Source organism: Piliocolobus tephrosceles, chromosome 7, assembly GCF_002776525.5.
Source record: "Piliocolobus tephrosceles isolate RC106 chromosome 7, ASM277652v3, whole genome shotgun sequence".
NCBI classification, from domain to species: Eukaryota; Metazoa; Chordata; class Mammalia; order Primates; family Cercopithecidae; genus Piliocolobus; species Piliocolobus tephrosceles.
Genome location: NC_045440.1, coordinates 5,888,484 through 5,893,638, shown reverse-complemented (window position 1 = coordinate 5,893,638; position 5,155 = coordinate 5,888,484). Strand labels below are relative to the sequence as shown.

The window sequence follows — 5,155 nt, the reverse complement described above, 5'->3', positions numbered from 1 at the left end:
GCCATTTTTAAAATAGCCCTAAACAATAAAATAATATTAAGATTTTTCTCCCAACATTTGACATAAAAATAAATAAAAGGAAGAAAAGTCCTATCTCTCTTCATTCTTTTTCTGCTGCACAGTGTAGTATCACTAAGAATCCACAGTAATATTCATTCGTTATTATTAGTGCATTTTTATTCAGAATAACCAGTCACCAGTGCATTGGAGCTACAACAGGAAACGATTGGGAATCCTTGTTTTAGAAAGTTATACATCTGTCAACGCAATCTCTGCTGAGATTTGGATTTTAAATAAAGCTTTTATGAAGTCTAGTTAAAAATAAAAAAAGGAGATTCTAAATTCATTCCTATTTAAAGATTCACTAAAGGCAAAGGCATGTGTTTTTCCAGATGGTAGAATTCCAAACACCACTCTGTGCTCTTCGTCACTATCTTCTCAAATTTTTTTCCAAAATGTTTTGAATAAGTCACAGTGACTCTTTGAATGGCAGAAATTCAGCCCCAGAGGTGTTTCTGATGTTTCCCTGATGACATTCCAGTTGGTTCTAGTGGTTTGAGACTGAGATTTTAAAGCATTTGTTAAAATTCACTCTGAAATCGAATGCATTCCTCCTGCTGGGGTTTTGCCATCCCTCCTGGAGCACTGAAATAAATGAGTGTTGCCTCCTCCTGTGAAGTGCATGATATTACGACATTCAGTCGTCACCTGGGTATTCATGGAGTTAGAGTATCTGGAAATAATTAGCTAAACAAAACGGGGTATAGATATACCATGGAATACAACCCAGCCGTAAAAAATAAAATCACGTCCCTTGCTGCAACCGGGATGTGACTGGAGGCCATTAACTTCAGTGAAATAACTCAGAAACAGAAATTCAAATACTGTATGTTCTCACTAATACGTGGAAGCTAAATCATGTGTCCACATGTACACACAGTGGAAAAATGGACATTGGAGACTTGGAAAGGTGGGAGGGTGGGAGGAGGTGAGGAATGAGGTATTAACTATTGGGTACAATGTACACCATGTCAGTGATGGTCAAACTAAAACCCCAGATTTCACCACTGCACAATATGTCCATGTAGCGAAACTGCACTTGTACCCACTAAATCTATAAAAATTGAAATTAAAATAAAATTTTAAAATATCTGCCAAGAGGGAACAATGGGCAACAATTTAGTTAAAATGTAGCATTCTCTTCCTTCTGGTTAAAACATAAAAGTGTAATAGAATGTGACAAATAGATCAGAACTGCTATTTTATGCAAAGGAAAACTGACCCTTCCACTAAGATTTCTTGCATTTACTTATCTCAGGTTGAATCTTCTAATCTCTTATCTTTAAGGATTTCTTTTTTTTTTTTTTGAAATTATCCATTTTATTGAAGAAATAGTTAAAAATAATAATGTTAACATTCATGGCATCATTTGATAATCATTGTTCTGATTTTATAGCAGTCTTCATTGGAAGCAGGGGAATGGCCACATTGAGTTTTATATTTCAAATCTTGAGATTAAAATGTAATTTTAATCATGAAATTAAGATTAATTTCTTTCTTTCTTTTTTTTTTTTTTTTTTTTGAGACGGAGTCTATTCTTCTCCTAAGATCACACATTATAATAGAGTTATACACAGGTAAAAGTACATAAATTAAAAACACAGTGATTCAAAACATTAAATATCGCTTCTCGGCCTTTTGGCTAAGATCAAGTGTAGTATCTGTTCTTATCAGTTTATCTTTAAGGATTTCATCAGCATATACTGCAAAGCGTGACATTGTTTTGGGGGCAGAAAACTGAGGACCAGACAGCCAATCCAGCAGAGATAGGTGAATGGGATGAAATTTCAAAGTATGCCAGTTGCGTCTTCTCTTCTTTGAAGAGAAGTCGAGAAGGCCAGGAAAACTAGTACTTTGCCATTAATTATTGACAAGACATCTTAAGAGGATTGCCTCCATAAGATCTATTGATTCCTCATTTGGAGCAGGCATATTTTATTTCTTGTGCCTCACCCGCTCTTCTAGTATTAAGGTTGCTCCCTGATTTGCTTTGGCTCTGACAATGGTTGACCATTAAAACAAAGATTCAGATTTGTGGCCACTATCCAAAGGATTCAGTGACTTGAGAAAGCACCACTCTGTGTAAATTTACCAAAAAAAAAAAAAAAAAAAAAAAAAGTTTTCAAGAGAGATGTATAGTTGGGGATTTTTTTTCTTTCTGCAAATGGCATATAAAATGGTACATAAAATGAAAGATAAATGATTTAAATTGATATTTTCATATCCAAGAGTTAAACATGCCAGTGTCTCTCACCATCCAGTAAAATGCATGTGTAATTCTTATTAGGGTTGACATGGGTTGAGCACAAATATTGACAAGCTACTGCAAGACTGCAAGGAATATCGTCTCCTAAATTTACAGAAACTAAACAGAAATAAGTAAATCAGTGGCTTCAACTCATGGAAGACAAACCATGCTCGGCACACACAATATAAAATCCATCCATCTCCCCACTTCCACGGCACATGCTCATCCTACAGAGATGCAGGTTCTCTGGCTGGACAGAAGGCTCATTGAATATCCCTCCTTTGCACGTGTGCTAGTGTTTGAACCGTGCGTAGCTGTTTCCTGTAGCTGTTTCTCCCATACGTGTAAATGCACTGCAGTGGTGGAAGTCTCAAAATACAACCGCAGATGAGGAAGGCAAGAGAAAGGACTGTACAAAAGCAGAAATTCTCATGGCAAACTGGCAAAGCCTCCTGCAGGCAATGTTTTCACCCCTGCTGGGAGAAGAGACTCGTCCTTGGATGGAAGCACGGCAAGTCACCCACAGCTTGTAGATCTGAGGAATCTTAAACCTTAGCATGGACTGTCACTGAAACCAGAACAAACTGTTACCTTGTGACTGTGAAGAAAATATCAGTCCTGGAAATCATTAAAGAAATAATAAACGTTGGATGGGGGGAGGGATAAATAAGTGAATAAATCAGACAACAGAATAATGTAGAATTTAAAACAAAGTAGTGATAACTCTAAAACATGAAATCAAAAGCCAGAACGCTATAAAAGTGACACAAAATCAGACGGATTCAGCATCCTCTCTAGTAATCAGTATAAATAATAAATTCAAACAATAGTTCCTGCAGAATTTCTTAGATATAATGGAAGAAAAACTAGAATAGTTTCTAATAATCTGTGTGCGTGTGTTTAAGAGTTGTTCCTGCTTTAAGGCAATGTAAATATATTGTTAGTTAAGCAAGTACTCAGAAAACATACTCATGTTTTTCATGTAAAAATAGTGCTTGAAGAGATATTTCATTTCCTTAAAATAAAAATAAAAGATCACAATGTTAAAGTTCTTTATGAAATGATTGGCAGTAATATTGAAATCAGGAAAGCATAAGAAGTTAGAAAGATTTTTGAAAATGTTCTTCCAAGGCTTAATATACAAGGGCGTTTGTTTCCCAGTAGTTGATCATTTAGCATGGGGAGCTGACTGGCTCTCTCTTTTTTTTGTTGAGACGGAGTCTCGCTCTATCACCCAAGCTGGAGTGCAGTGGCCGGATCTCAGCTCACTGCAAGCTCCGCCTCCCGGGTTCCCGCCATTCTCCTGCCTCAGCCTCCTGAGTAGCTGGGACTACAGCCGCCCGCCACCTCGCCCGGCTAGATTTTTGTATTTTTTTTAGTAGAAACGGGGTTTCACCGTGTTAGCCAGGAAGGTCTCGATCTCCTGACCTCGTGATCCGCCTGTCTCGGCCTCCCAAAGTGCTGGGATTACAGGCTTGAGCCACCACGCCCGGCCAGCTCTCTTAGTCCTGGCGGCAGCCACGGAGCTGAGTATAAGGGTGACGACTAACTCCATAGGACTAACACAGAAAGCCGGGTAGAGCGCTGAGCAGAAAAGTCCCTTGGTTCCCAGGAAATGAAACCATAGATAAATTGGCAATGATAGTTAAAGTTTTTAAAAATATTATCTAGAAAATTCACAAATCGAACTGACCAAATATATATATATATATATACACACACACATACATACACACATATATGCTTACAAATATTTTAGCAATGAAATTAAAATTATATATTTTATACATATATAAGATATGCGTGCAGACATTTATGCATGTAGATATGTAAATACATATACATGTATATACATATATGCATATGGGTCTATACAGGCAAATAATTTTTTTTTTTTGAGACAGAGTCTCACTGTGTCGCCCAGACTGGAGTGCAATGGTGCAATCTCACCCAGGTTCAAGCAATTTTCCTGCCTCAGCCTCCTGAGTAGCTGGGATTACAGTCGCCCACCACCATGCCAGGCTAACTTTTGCATTTTTACTAGAGATGGGGTTTCACCATGTTGGTCAGGCTGTTCTTGAACTCCTGACCTCAGGTGATCTGCCCACCTCAGCCTTCCAAAGTGTTGGGATTATAGGCGTGAGCCACCGTGTCTGGTCAAATAATTTTAAATCCAACAGATAATACTATCATTTTTGACTGTATATGAAACAGCGACAAATGTAATGCTGCATTGAGCAGCAAAGAATGTCTCTAATTCTCAAGAATCACCATTATATAGAACATGATCTCTCACTTTTAATGTCACTAGCAAAGGAGATTTTTTAAAAAGTCATATAAAGTTTAGAAACCAACTTAGATACTACTGTATAAACCTACGACTCAAGAAAAAATATTTAAAAAATTATAAAATATCTAAAACTAGAATACAGTAAAAGTGCACAAAAATGTGATACTAAAGCAGCTTTTAAGAGGAAATCTATATCTTGAAATAAATTTGTCAGAATAATTAAATGAAAAAATAAAAGATGAACAAATTATTCAACATAAAAACTAGAATAGAAATTATATAATCAACAGAAAGAATGAAGCAAAGTTATAATAAAAATTAAAGAAGAAAACTGAAATAAAGAACATAATTATGAACAAAAGTGATAACACAATAGACAACGTTAAAAATAAGGATTTTAAATAGTAGATTAATAGGACAAAAACACTCTGAAAAGACTATTCAAGAAATAAACAGAGAATATACAAAACAAAATATAAAACTTTAAAAGTTTAGGAATGCCAAAGAAAATAGACATGCCCAAAGTAATAAAACTAAATATCTATCAATGTATTTTA

At 36.0% G+C, this 5,155-nt stretch overlaps 1 pseudogene; it reads left to right on the top strand.

The window, feature by feature from the left end:
- The first annotated feature begins 1,682 nt into the window (after nt 1–1,682).
- On the top strand, nt 1,683–1,817 carry LOC111547418 (annotated as a pseudogene).
- Nucleotides 1,818–5,155: the final 3,338 nt, after the last annotated feature.